The sequence below is a fragment of the Armigeres subalbatus genome, chromosome 2 (assembly GCF_024139115.2).
Source record: "Armigeres subalbatus isolate Guangzhou_Male chromosome 2, GZ_Asu_2, whole genome shotgun sequence".
Lineage (NCBI taxonomy): Eukaryota > Metazoa > Arthropoda > Insecta > Diptera > Culicidae > Armigeres > Armigeres subalbatus.
The window spans coordinates 425,680,652-425,696,005 of NC_085140.1; the positions used below are offsets into that span (position 1 = coordinate 425,680,652).

Sequence of the window (15,354 nt, forward strand, 5' to 3'; positions counted from 1 at the left end):
TGGTATCGTTATCGGCGATCACCAGTGAGCCCAAGTACACGAATTTTTCAACCACCTAGATTTAGTCACCACCAATACAAACTCGTGGTGGGTGGCTTACATTGTCCTCTCTTGAACCTCTTCCTATCATGTACTTCGTCTTCGACGTGTTGATGACTAGTCCAATCCGTTTAGCTTCGCTTTTCAGTCTGATGTAGGCTTCCTCCATCCTCTCAAAGTTACGTGCCATAATATCAATATCGTCGGCGAAACCAAATAACTGGACGGACTTCGTGAAAATCATACCACCCGTGTTGATCCCTACCCTTCGTATTACCTCTTCCAAAGTGATGTTGAATAGCAAACACGAAAGATCATCACCTTGCCGTAACCCTCTGTGCGTTTCGAAGAAACTTGAACTACCCGATCCATCGTCGCCTTGATCAACCGTATCAGTTTATCCGGAAATCCGTTTCCGTACATAAGCTGCCATAGCTGGTCCCTATCAGTTGTATCATATGCGACTTGCAAGTCGATAAATAGATGATGTGTGGGCACGTTGTATTCGCGGCATTTCTGCAATACCTGACGTACGGCGTGCACCTGGTGCGTTCACTCATAAATTCCGCCTGGTACTGCCCCACGAACTCTCTTGCGAGAGTCGGCAGCATAAAATTTGGGAGAGTACCTTGTAGGCGGCGTTAAGCAATGTGATTGCGCGGTAGTTTATCTACTTTCCGGTGGTTAATTTGGTGATTTATTCCTAGCTGCTCTAAAGCTGAAAATAGATTGTTTCAATATTAGAATGAGGACGCTGTTAATGCTCCAAACCTTAAGGCATCGGCTTACGGAAGTACTTGAGTAGCATAGTATATGTTGGATAACATTTCTCACCTCAAAATAAATTTAGCGTTCCAAAATTACTCTTTGGTGAAAAATTCGAGCAACATATTAGGTTTTTCCGGCATTTCTATGGAGGCCTAATTTAAAATACCAATAAATAATGCTCTTTAGTGTCGAATAGAGTTCCTTATAACCAACCTGCCCTACTAATCCAAATCCTTGTTCCTACGACATCTATAAAGATAGTATGGGTTCCCTGCATTTTCACTAGTAGATGTTGAACTAACACTCCCTCCTTTCTTCGGCGATTGTAAGGACGTTGCCAGGTATACACTGTGATACTGGTTAGGTGAAATCCCATTATATGGAAAAAGTATGGACTCCAAATGCCTTTTCTGCGACACTATATGTTGGATATCACCTAACATTTAAGTTGATTTAAGTTGTATAGCCACCCACCATTTGCACAATGCATACCCACCATTTGCACAATTCATATGCTATGCTATGCTATTGGGCCCGTAACTATGTGTTGTGTCTGGTCTGTTGCTTTATGTTCTACGGTTTACTCTTGCAGAATGAATAAAGCATTCTACAGCTGTGCATTAATTTTCCACAAATATTATAAAATAATCCTTCTCTCGGAAAGTTTTCTCATTGATGATTTCCTCCTTCGTCTCACTAATCTGAAATTTGAGCTCTGAACGGTTTTGACCTTTCATGAAATGCCAGGCGCGGTTGATTGCATGGGCGAGTAACTTTCTCTAAGCCGATATAGGAATAACGAAGAAGGATGAAGTATGAATGAAAAAGAAAGAAAGAAGAAAGAAAACAGGAGAAAGAATGAAGAAGGGAAAAGGAGGAAGAGAGAAAGAATTAGAAAAAAGGAAGAAAAAGGAAGAAAAAAGTAAGATGGAAGAAATAAGAAGAAAAACGAAAGAAAAAAACGAAGGAAAAAAGAAAAAGGAATAAAAAAGAGAGAAGAAAGACAGAAGTCCTTTTCGACCTTTTGTCCCCTCAACCTTTAGTCCTTCAACCCTTTATCGTTCGGCCTTTTGTCTTTCGACTTTTTGTCCCTAAACTCTCTTCTAACCGATCCGTATAGCGTCTTTGCCAATAACGGCAACTGGGCTGACAGGTCTAAGGAGGCGGCGAATTGCACGACGAGCTTGTTGCTGGCTCAGCAGCTTGTACACACATATATCAAGGGTGTTACCATAGTCAAACGGAGTATCCTTTTTCAGCTGCTATGTCCCACCATGGAGCCAGAAAGCTTCAACCAGTATTGAGACATTATTGAGGAAGATAATCGATCGGTTTCTAACCCCGTTCGTCTTCAAAAGTTGGCTAGTTGCAGATTCTCATCATATTGCAAAAACGGAAAGAGGTGAATGAACCACGAATTGCATCAGCTGTTAGAAGAATCACCCATCGCAAGTGTTGTGAAATGTAATTTGCGTTCGTTTGTATAATTTTCTCAGAACTTTTTTCAGAAGTGAGCTATCAATTCATGAGGTATGGCAAATTTATAGCGCTTTAAATGTGCCTACAACTTTATCTAACAAAACATTGCTGTAAATATGTAATCTGGGGCGTGGGAGGCAAAATGTCATTCAAATGACACCCTAGTCAACACAAAATCGTATATGATGCAACATAAAATGCTTAACTGAAGGCGATAGCATCTTCTGTGACATTATATACGTTTTTGTGTTAACATTTCGGAGAGATTTCACCCTCCAGCGTCAACTCAAGCGTACAGTACATCTAAAATTATGAAGTAAATTTGTCTTCTGAAGAAAGTTATGATCACATTAGTCAAATGACATGGAGATGACATTTTACATGACTGCCCATCGCTCAAACCGCGAAAATCGAACATCTACGGTGGGTCGTTACGTAGCCAAAATGCCGGACAATAACCCGGTTACAATGGTTCTCGATAGGTAGCGATCCGACGGTCACAAAAAGGCAGGATAGCAAAACTGGGAGACGATTTGTTGACCCTCCGTAAATTTCGTGATTGGTGAGGTGCAGCCATGGACCGATCTGAAAGGAGACAACTTATATGTACTGGCCGGAATCCGAATAAATTAAAATAATAAAACAACAAACAAAAACCGTCGCCTCTCCACATCTCGATATTGAAGGGACCATCGAGATAAGGAGAGATCAAGGAATGGAAGGAAAATTGAAATGGGTATCAGATAAAAAGAAAAGCTCGTTGCCATGAAAAACGACAACAAAACAAATATGTCATATCTTGTTTTTTATGTGTTTGTTATTGTCCAAAGATGGTCTAGGGCATATAGTCTGAGCAACTGGCCCTTTCGAGCTTGACGCTCAAGCGAAAATAAGAAGAAGAAGAAGAAGAAGAGATGGTCTAGTAGTCTAATAGAGTGAAATCAGGAGTGATTCAGTTTCATTCTAAATTTTCGACCACTATTCTAGTTTGAATCTGGAGCCACATAGAACAAACTCGCTGGTTTCCCCAGCAGTGTTCTATTCATGTTTTTCAAATTTTCAATTAAATAAAATCATCATGTTGGCGCTAAGAAAGGCGCCGTAATTGCAAAGTGGATTGATCCGTAAAGAAAATGACGCATTCATACACCAAAACAATTGGAAAATATTTGAATCTCGTGATTCAATCGTGGTTCAAATCTGCAGAAAATAGAAAGGAGCGTTATACCAGTTTTATTTTTTTGACATTTGACTGGTATAAAAAATGAATCTAGAACAGCTGCTGGGAAAATTAATGTTTCAGATTCATATTCAAACTGACAGCCCCGAACGATTTGAATCACTGCTGATTTTACCCTAATATATCGACATAGGGAGAGAGAATCCTGAACAAAATATGACTATAGGATACATCAAGATAGAGAGATATCGAGATAGGGAGGTTTTAGAGATCTAGAATAGCCCAGATGTATGTAGAGTGAAGGGACCGAGTAAACCATCAACATAGGGAGAGATATCGAGATATAGAACATCGAGATGTAGAGAGTCGACTGTAAAAGAAGTCGACCAAAATCAGGGTTCGCAAAAGAGAGACAAAAAGCTCTTCGAAACAAAACTAACCATGAAAACAAAATATTTATTATCTGGGGATTGACGACTGAAGTTTAACGACTTAATATGTAGCAAATACTTTGTTGCTCCTACATCCGATGTTTCGGTTAATCTATTTAACCGTTTAAATTTGTTCATAAGTAAGGGAAAGTAGGGCAATAGTGGGAAAATCTTTGTAAATCGGGAAAAATTGCCCACTTTCAAATATGTTTTATGTTTATTTTAGAACCCCTTGAAGAAGGTTAAATAAATTAAAGGAAACGTCGGATGTAGGAGCAACAAAGTATTTGCTACTTATTAAGACTGCTATTGCCGAAAAAATTCAATCTTAACATGAAAACAAGTTTAAAAGTCTAACCTGGCAACAAATTTAGGGGATAGCGGACAATCACGCAGGATGGAGACCCTTTAATTCGGTCACTCAGGATGCACAGCACCGCCAATCATTTGAAGCAATCATCAAATCATCAATCAACTGGCGGATTTATGATGATTGTGGCCATGTTTCTGCAACTCCACCTAAGATTTGTGCATGGGTTCATGTTTTGCTGTGGTATACAAGTAAACATAATCCGGATAATTAGAAAGTTTTTTGGTCAATGGCTTATACTACCCATAAATTCATAACAGTCCCATGTTTGCTTGATTTCCTATCTTCATGGGACTGTTATGAATTTATAAGCATTATATGTCCGGCATTGAGAGATCTCCCCCTTCATTGTTTTTATTCCTTTGACGTTGGTACTAAAGTAATTGGGGCTATGAGATAAGGAATCGGAACAGATTTTTTCCCGAAAATATGTTATCTGTTGTATGTCATCTGGCTACCTTCTTTAGAGTATCATCACAAAAGCTATGTCATGCCATCATTTTATGAAATCAGCAGATATAAATCACAGTAGAATCAATAGAATGAATCCTTAGAAGCGCACCGACACGAGTCCCCTTTCTGGCTTCCACGGATTTGAAACAATCCGAAGTATTTTTCATCCCCTGTATACTCGAGCAGCTCTTACAGGAGGAGATTACCTCCTTTACCACGCTGGCTCTAATGCCGCAGCAGTTTGCACTCTAGCTTCCACAAAACCAACAACAAGGCAAAGCAAAATATTTGCTCCTTCTGGGCGAAGCGGATTAAAGAGTAGGTACTCGTCGTCGTAATCCATCATCGAGGGGTTTCCTTTTTCTGCCTCCGTCAATTTTCATTGCTCAACCACTGGAAAACCATCGTCTTCATCATCATCATCATCGCTTCGATGGCGATGGTCAGGAGCAGAGTGTAAAAATTGTCGTTTATAATAATTACGATATCGGGGCATGTTATGCGCTTCCGGAGATGAGAAAGCAATTAACTAACCGCAGTAACTGCGAATGGGTTCTGTGACTGAAGGCGGTTGAAGATTGGTAGCTTAGTGAAGACATGTGTTATTTATTATCAAACTCCTAACATGGTGGATTCAATTCATAATCGTGTTGAGAAATGATTAGCAACAACAGATGACAAATAAGTCCTGCTTGATTATCCGGAAGAATGATAACCAATTCTTTAAAGGAGAATCTATTTTTCCGAATAATCGAGTACGGACACAAAATATATTCACATAAAGCAAGAAAATTTGAGATAAATAAATCAATCCTAACACAAGTCAATAGCTTACTCCGAATTATTTTTTACTGTTAACCATTGTGTTGCTCTATCTTAAATAAACAGTCCTATTTGGAATATTCATTATCTATTGTTGATCGTCTTCCAAATATTTCTCGATACAATTTTCATGGTTTCTTTTTTTTCTGTGATTTAAGTCTCATTTACTACAGTCAATTTTATATCTTATGAAATTTTTATTCAATGCAATCAAATACTGTTTGTTATTTCTTATTTTTCGAAAGTTCGCTGACTTTATGAATACAGTCGTCTCTCCACATCTCGATATTGGAGGGACCATCGAGATAAGGAGAGATCGAGGAATGGGAGGAAAATTGAAATGGGTACTAGATTAAAAAAAGCTCGTTGCTATGAAAAACGACAACAAAACAAATGTCATCGATTGTTGTTCATGCGTTTGTTATTGTCCAAAAATGGTCTAGTAGCCTTGAAATACGAATATATCGACATAGGGAGAGAAAATCCTGAACAAAATATGACCAGAACGCATCGAGATAGAGAGTTATCGAGATGTAGAATGCCCAAATGTATGAATAATGTATCTATAGATTGAAGAGACCGAGAAAACCATCAACATGAGGAGAGATATCGAGATATAGAACATCGAGATGTGGAGAGTCGACTGTATTTAAATTTTACTTCACACAATGGACCAGTGGAGAGCTTCCCAAGTGACGAAAAGATTTCTCCTCATAATGTTGGAAGTTGAACTCACAGCACAGCAATGTGCATAAACAACTAGTGCCCCTATTCGAACAGCCGCTTAAAGAAAGGCAAGCTATAGACGCATTAGAGACAGCTCCATAAGCTGGCGTTCTGATTGTATGATTTACAAGCTAATGCATAATGCATAAATAACAATTTAAACAAAAAAAAATCAATTCGAAGTTGGAGGGCCAAAACGGCCGAGCACTGTTCATGTAAAAAATAATTGTAGAACAAAAAATGACTGAATAAAGAAGAATTTTACTACTACTACTCTAGCCCGCAACAATTTCATTGATGGAACCTTTTTTTAAACAACTTATATAAAAATCGCCAAATCCCTATTCAATTATATTTCTCGATGACTGGAGATGTCCTCCAGGGATGTAATCAAAGTTCTACAGTGGAAGTAAAGTAAAGTTGAAAAAAATATATATTTTTTCACTCACGCTGTTCTAACAACACTAGCTAAGAACTTGGCAATCTCATGTTCCACACAGCCACACAGATAAAGGACTTTGAAATGGCTTTCTTTTTACTACATAAAATGATAGAGAGAACACTGCAAGCACAGTTTGGGCTTTTGGTATTGGGTGAAGTTGGGCCTCGTGAATATCAAAAAGAAACAATATTTGTATTAGTGTCATTTCTTCGGGCTCTTGCGAATAACGTTGATAACATCACTAGTCATAAGACCAGTTTGTACAATCCCATTTAATTCCACCACTTAATTGTACCTTGACAGATACGTATTTCGACCTTAACAGTAAGGTCGTCTTCAGTGTCTCGTACTTGACTCGACGTCAAGTTCCCTGGATCCCTGGACATTCCACTAAAAAGCTCAAAATAATTTTCTTAACAAGTTGATAACATCTCTGGAAAATAAAGAAAGTTTTTTTATAGATCTTTGCATTCGCTTAAAAAGTGTACCCATATTTTGTCCCAATCCAAGGGTCCTCTCATGAAGTATTCTCTGGAATGAATAAGATAGATGCCCTTCCTACGATGGACACTAATGCCACAGTTTTGCCCTACGAATGAATAGAATCAAGTTCAAATGGCACGAGAACCTCTCAGATGTCGCGAAGAGGCACTTGTTGAACTTATTCAATCAATTCCTGGAAAGCAAAGCAGATGAGTGGAGACCGTCATAAAATAAGGTAAAACGACGTGGAATAATAATGTGTGCCCTATCGCGATGTCGTCATGTATACGAAAGCTGTTGGACAGTTCTCAATCAACTCACCAAAAAGGGTGATTGAATACCTTTCAAGAACAAAGAATCAGTTGTGTTCCAACAAAGTTATCACTGGTTGTGTTACAAGTGTTGCCATTCATAATCATTAAATCACATTGTATTATAATCAACGACGGCATTCAAAAATAATTTATATATCAACTGAACAAAATCGAGTTTAAAGCAGTTTCAAACCGAGGGCAAATTTGGTCTAAAGACTAGATTTAAGGTCCTCATGCACTTTAAGGCTAGTTTAGACATCAGGAGCTTGTCTGCGAATTTCGCTCCCATGTGTGTGGATGGGATTTTTGGGATACTGTTTATGAAAAATTAGAGATTCGGCCTGATTTAAAATACAGTCCGGTGAAAATCTCCGAGAGTCCGAGCTGTAAACCAGACTATAAATTAGCCAGGGTTTTTGTTTACTTCTACTCGCTTGTAGTAACCGTAGTAAATGTAACTAGCACTCGCACCGTAGTAAATGTAACTAGATAAGTACCTAGATAAATTATTATACCTACTCATAGTATAAATAGTGTAAGCTGCGATCATTTTCTTCAAGTCGAGTCAAGTACGAGACACTGAAGACGGCCTTACATTTGAGGTCGAAATACGTATCTGTCAAGATACAATTAAGTGGTTGAATTCAATGGGATTGTATTAACTCGTCTTATGTCAAGTGAAGACATTCCACTAAAAAGCTCAAAATAATTTTCTTATCATAATTAGCATTGTTTATGTTGATGTTTACCACTGAAAGTGCCTCGCGGATGAAAATCGGATTCAGTCCATTGTGATAAATCACTTTACTCATTTGAAACGTGTTCAGATTTCAGATAATTTATCAATTTGTAAAATGTGCATAAATATTCAATGACTAATATTCAACTGAATATTGACTGTCCAGAGCCGACTATGAATGTGTCGGAAGCAAGGACGGAAATCTTCGTTTTACTATCAGTTGCATCGATGCTCAGTAGGCAGCTTCGTCATTGATTCGTGTTTGTTTTGATCAGACGCTCGGCGATGCAGGCACGAACATCTCGCAGCATGCTGTCAAACTTCCATACCAAATTTACCGCCCGATCTTCAATAGCCGATTGATAATCGAGCGAAAAAAATGAAAATCTACCGGGGCCGATATGAATATTTCATATTGCGGTTAGTTTACACCGATAAATGATGATTATTCTACTTTACATACTGAACAGAGGCATATATTTTAGGAATCTGACTTCAAAATGTTGAATCCACGCACCGCAGTATGGAATGATATTCATATTTTGAGATTTCAAATTGAATATCAATGTGCCAAGCTGAAGATTCATTTTGACACCGCTCAAAACAACGCTGACACCGAGAGTCGACGCTTGCTGCTGTTAGTGCACATGCCGTCCTATTCATTCGCACATTCAAATTCGGGAAGGACTAGCAACTTGATTGTGTGTTGGATGTCAGCTGTTTGAATGTAGTTGAAATGACTTTTTCTGTCCCTGGTCGGAAGTGAACTGACAAATGAAGAAAAATGGTCTTCACTAAAAAATTTCGATTATTCTACACTCTGGTTGTTATGTATCTTTACAATAAAAAAATCGTTTTTTTCTCGAACAAATTTTTGCCATTACAATTGAATTCATTGTGATTCTATTGCCAACTTTTTACTGGCAATTGAATCTATTGTACGTCTATTGGAAAAACAATATGGCACTTTAATTGGTATGATATAAAAACAATAGAATTTAATGTTCATAAATAAAATGTATTGTGATTTTATGATATTTTATTGCAACTCTATTGTATTTTTTATCCGGGACCCGCTCGCTAAACCGGTGATTGGTAGATTTTCTAACAATTCTGTATAAGAACCTACCAAAACCTGTATGAGAACTGGGCATATGCGAAAACGTTAGATTACTTTACAAATATTATATAAACCTTACGATTTTGCAAGCTTTTCTTACAATTTTTGTTTGTGATCTTATGTTGCATAAGAATCTAACAATGTTGTATATATACTGTTTCTGATATGGGCATATGATATATGCCCAGTTCTGATACAGGTTTGGTAGGTCCTTATACAGAAGTGTATGAAAATCTAACAGTCGCTGGTTGGGTGTATCAATTGAAGTGGATTTAATGGACTTCAATGACATGAAAACCTTCTCTATTTAGACTCGATGCTAGTTCATCAGTTACTTCAAACAGAGCATGCTCCTTATTCATGAAATTATTCAAGCTACTACACATTTCTCTGTTTCTGGTTCATAGCTTCCAACTCTTCTATGAGAGATGATGCCTTGTTCCCGTCAGATTCAGAAAATGATGTGTGGATCGGCAACTTAAACAAACTTAATCAGCTTCGGCTTTACGGATCGTTTTCGGCGGACAAGATAAAGCAATCCGAGGAACAGATGTTAATAAAGTTGTGACATTGAACACAATTTCGTAGCCGCAGTTGATCGCACATCGGATGGCGTTTCGATTATTGTGAAATCCGGAAAGCTGATTCCTTATTTTAATCAGCTGTATGTTCACTCCAAAACCAAAATAGTCTCTCGACGAATTGAGAAGATATCTGTGATTGCTTGTTTGTGTATGTTTGTATGTATAATGTATGTATGTATATGTATGCGGGAAAATAAAAGCCGATGAGCTAACAAACTAGAATCGGTGCAATTATGCAGAACATACATTCATTAATTTATCTTAAATATTTTTGTTATCATGTATTTTTTATTTTCGGGAAATCCCGGGATTTGCATAAAAAATCCCGGGATCCGGGATGCATTACATCCTGGGATATCCCGGGATTTCCCGAACAAGACCCTCTATGTTTTGTTCCCGGTATAAAAATCCTTATGAAAATGAATTCACTTATTCGCAAATTGGACACACTTTTATTGTGCTCAGAAGAGTCTACCCGGGGCTTAGGTGAAACAGTCAAGGAAACAGTTGAAACTCGATAATCAACTGAGATAAAAATACGAACAAGTGTCAAAACGCGGAAAAAGGTTGCAGGTCTCAACTCAGGACTAGGCTAGACTACCAAAAATACATTGTGATATAATTTTGTTATGACTCACTGGTCGGGTAAGACGCGCGGCTACAAAGCAAGACCATGCTGAGGGTGGCTGGGTTCGATTCGTTTTAGAAATACTCGTTCAACCAACTGGGATCTCTATCCAGAGTTGCTCACGACAAAATTTCATGGATATCTACCATCCATTGAAACTCCTACCGATTAGGATGATGCCGTTGATACTAAAACGTTGCATATCGTGGAACTTTCAAAGAAGCTTGCCCTTTGCGTTCTGTTAAAACCACAAGAGGAACCCCATGGTGGAATTCCGAATTGGCTAAACTCAGGAAGCAGTGCAGAAGGAGTCTAAACAGACGCCATTCGGACGGATTCTTACAAGTTGGCCCGGAAAGCCTACAAGAAGGCTCTTCGATCTGCTGAACGATCCGGCTGGAAAAACTTTGTGAAAATGTTTCCAATTTGAGTGATACCAGTAGGTCAAATAAAATTCTAGCGAGATCCAAGGATTTCAAATTGGCGAAATTCGCAAACCAAATGGCGACTACACTTCTTCTGACGAAGAAGCGTTAGAGTACTTATTGGATACATACTTCCCTGGATGTGTCAATATAGCATCTTTATATGATCCTGATGTCTTTTCACGTAGTTATAGGTCTTGGGCTCAGGCTCGTAGAATCATAACTACTGAAGCGATTTAATGGGCACTTAACAGTTTTGCTCCTCAAAAATCTCCAGAGGACGATGGGATCTATCCCGTTTTTCTTCAGGAGGGTTTTGATCATATCAAACATGTTTTGAAAAAAACTTTTAGTATGCCGTTTTGCTACTGGGTGTATTTCCATACCATAGCGGGATGTCACAAGTTTACCTCAAAAGGAGGACGTGCTTCGTATGAAGTAGGAAAGAGTATTATACCCATAAGTCTGACCTCATTTCTTCTGAAATGCTTAGACCGTAATATCGGATCCTCACATTCGCGATGACTGTTTGGCGTACATGCCTCTTTATGATAATCAATATATGCTGACCAATCTGGAAAGTCCTTCGTGCTTCTTCTACACAAGGTTGTCTACGACATCGAGAAAGCATTTGCTCAAAAGCAATCGCATTGCGTCGAGCAGCGATTATGAAATTAAGTGTCTGCGGATGCCCCGTAGGGGGAATATTTTCTCCGCTTGTGTGGAGTCTCGTTGCAGGTACGCTATTGAAATTACTCAACAATGGCGGTTTTCCTTCCTATAGAGCTTGCTGCCGTTAATCATCTTTCTCTTTCAAGCGCATAGGGAGGATAGGATTTGTTTTCATCGGGAAACGTTTCCCGATGAAAACAAACCCTATCTTTCGTATGCGCTTGAAAGAGAAAGGTGATTAAACGTCAGCAACCCTTATGGATTTGCCGACGACTATCTAATATTGATAGTCGGTTTGTGTATTACTGCTTTATTCGACCTGATGCAAAACGTTCTTTTGGTAGTTGAAAGTTGCACGGGTAAAAATCCGTTCCCGGAAATGAGAAAATAATTCATGATTTCATGAATCCAACGTGTTTTCATGTTATGAAAATACACCATGAATATAAATCATGATTTCATGATTTATTTTTGCGTAACGCAACTAATGCGTTACGGTTTGGTTGTTGAAATCGAAAAATGAAAAAAATTCAACAGGGGTTTTGAACTCGAGTACACCGAGTGAGAGTCCGGCGTGCTACCTTTCAGCCGTTCTCATATATATATCATATGGATTTACACAACAGTTGTACGATCAATTTTGGCTTATGGATGTCCTGTGTAATGGCAAAAGGGTGAAGTGAGGACAATTCAGTTTAAATTAGGCCATCTTCATAGGATGTGCCTAATGGCAATGGCTGTGCGTTCTCTTCAACTCCCACAGCAGCTTTAGAATTTCTCTTGACGTGGCCCCACTACACGTGATGATTTTTGGCGTTTATATCTCTTGTTAGATTTTTTTCAAAATTGAAAATAGCCCAAAAACACTAAATTGACTTGAGCCAACTCAAAACTTTATCCGAAATAGCTGAAAATTTGACAGGAGGCTTATTTTAGCATACAAATTGTAATTGTGGGCTGACCGCTTGAATTTTAGATACTTTTTGAAAACATGAAGAGGTCTACTATGTATGTGTAGCAAGCAAGAAGCACTTTCTTGTCCTAACCGATTATGGGATATCGGTTTCATGGAAGAGAAATCTATAGACTGCAGCTCTACACACACTTCGTTGTTACTGCTCATGGTTGATTGGCACAGAACTATCCTTGCTCCAAGTGATCTCACAATTCCTTTCGCGGGATGAGTGGACAGTGGACATCTGGCTATTTGGAGAGAAGTATGTCGGACAGCATTGTTTGTTACACTGACATGACTCCCTACTCGAAGGTAGAACGGGTGCAGGTGTCTACTTGCGTGAATTGAGATTGGAACTGTCCCACTCACTGGGTAGCACTGTCTTTCAAGTGGAAATATTTGCCATTATGTGTGGAGTGCAATCGCATTTCGAACTCAGATTGAGGAACTGAATTCAGTTAATACGTTACACCTTAGCTTCATTTTATCTTAGCACGCCACACTATTTTCTATCTCTATATCAAACGGAGGGAAATTCAAACCGTCATCACTGAATGTCTCGAATTTCGCATTAAATTTAGTTGCTTTTTATTTGTCTCATCATTGTTAAGTTTCCTGCAACAAAGCAGAGCATCTGTCAAATGAGATCACATTTTATGTCAATTGAGATATAGCTACTAATTGAGAGCTTTCAACCAATGCCACAATTGGAAAAAATTACCATAACGCGAATAAATTTTGACACAAATCGTAGAACTTTCTAGGGAATAGTGCAAAGGTGGTAAAGTTCACTGCACGAAGTTGATTTGTCTTTAAAAATGCCAACAGCACCGATTGAGATCGAACCCAGGCCCACTGAGGTCAGAGGCAGTCACATTTACCACTCAACCACTGGCGCTGTTATGAATCTGTATATTGTGCGGCAAACAGAATCGAGAGAATAGAAATAAATTTCTTAGTTTATTTAATCTCGATTATCAGATCGCCTCTTCGTATTCTTCTTCTACTTTTTCTTTTTCATCTACCTAACGTTATAGTAGAGTATGTATTGTTGCCCCCCATCTTACCAGTGATCTACGGAAATTTCCGATTATACCAATACGACATACAATATCAAAAGCAGTTCCAATATGTTTTAAGTTATATTTCAAAGGTCAAAGTCATATAATTAAATCAGTAAATTAGCTTAAATTATGCTGTATGAAAATTAAATAATTGGTAAATATAATACGCGATACGAAAAACTGTCGATTGTTCAATGTTTCTGTTAACATTACATTTTACCAGTTCATCATTCCGGTGATTATCTTATATTGAATATTATCGCAAATCTTGTCCTTAAGGGAACAGAAAACTTATGAATCAAATGCGACAATTGCCCTGGGAGGTCACCCATTTACCTTTCACTCCTCATGAGACCCTCTGCAGACAAACGATGTCAGAATTAACGGGGGAACGTACTAACAAAAGAATCAACAACGAAGCGTTCCACTCGAAGGCAGCTTGATTTAGTTTGCCCAAATAAACAGATAAAAATGTTGATGCTCGTAAAGTATATAGTTCCACCACAACAAAACAAAAATAGAAGTTTCCTCAATTAGGACAACTCTTTAGGCCATAATGCCTCTTCACAAAACGCTAAACGTAACACAAATATCCATTCAAGAGGGTCACAGCTTTTCTTTTTCCCAGACGATGCACACATACACAATTTTGGGGAATTTCACGCACTAGACAGGTCCCATCGCACCACAGACGCCTTTCAAGAAACAATCAACAGTGACAGGACGAAAAATTCAATCCGACCATGGCAGTAACTGCGAATCGACTGACAAGACAACCACCATTGCTTCCAGCATATCAACAGGGCGAACCCGGCCACGACGGCAACCGACAAGCGCCAAACAGCAATAGGCCAAAGCCTTCCTTCTCGTTCCCCGAAACCATAGCACGGCACACGGCCAGTCGCCCAAATTTTCCAAAACCCCACTTCGAAACCTTCGCTGGAATTCACTGACAGCGCGACCCAGGAATTCGATTTAACGCCACCGTGACGCGTCGGGCGGTAACGGCAGCACAGGAGCTGCTGGCGATTTCGCGTATAGCAATCAGGAATGGAGATAATGGCAAACTTTACGAGCAACCCCCTCGACGACGGCTACCATTATACAGTCCTAATTCCATACCGCAGCTGGCGGTCGCCCAAACATTCGCAATAGTAAATTCATAGCTCACGAAAAAAAAAGCACCCGACTGGAACGACGTGCGGTGCTGAACCGAGCGAACGACGAACGACGATAACAACCGATGGAACAGAAAAAAGAGAAAGAGAGAATCCTTTTCGCCGCGATGAAACGGAGCAAGAAACCACAACCATGTGTACCCACGAGTATGAGCATGAGTAACGACCATGCGACCCCATCGTAACGTGGGTGGTGGAAAACGACACAAAGAAAATCCCGATGGGATGAGCAGGTTGCTATGTTACAGAGACAAGGATGAGACGTGAGATTTTCCCTCACGCACGTTACACCGGTTGTGTGATGAAGATTTTTACCTCTGTTAAGGCGATAGAGCTTTTACTTGGGGAGGTGAGGCTAAAATGTTAGCTGAGCAAAACCTCACATAGTTATCAGATGTCATGTCGTGCCAACAATAATAATAATTACAATAATTCCAAGAATTCACATTTGTTAACATTGAGATGAGGTCACACTCTGCTGT

At 39.0% G+C, this 15,354-nt stretch overlaps 1 protein-coding gene across 3 annotated transcripts in view; it reads right to left on the reverse strand.

The window, feature by feature from the left end:
• LOC134213509 (P protein-like) overlaps positions 1-14,540 on the reverse strand; it is a 92,510-nt gene extending 77,970 nt beyond the window's left edge. The window contains exon 1 of one of the 3 annotated variants that reach the window (XM_062692633.1): positions 14,031-14,540. The gene's annotated coding sequence lies outside the window, so the exon portion shown is untranslated. The remainder of the gene's footprint in view (positions 1-14,030) is intronic. The other 2 variants (XM_062692635.1, XM_062692636.1) reach the window with 2 other exon arrangements.
• Positions 14,541-15,354: the final 814 nt, after the last annotated feature.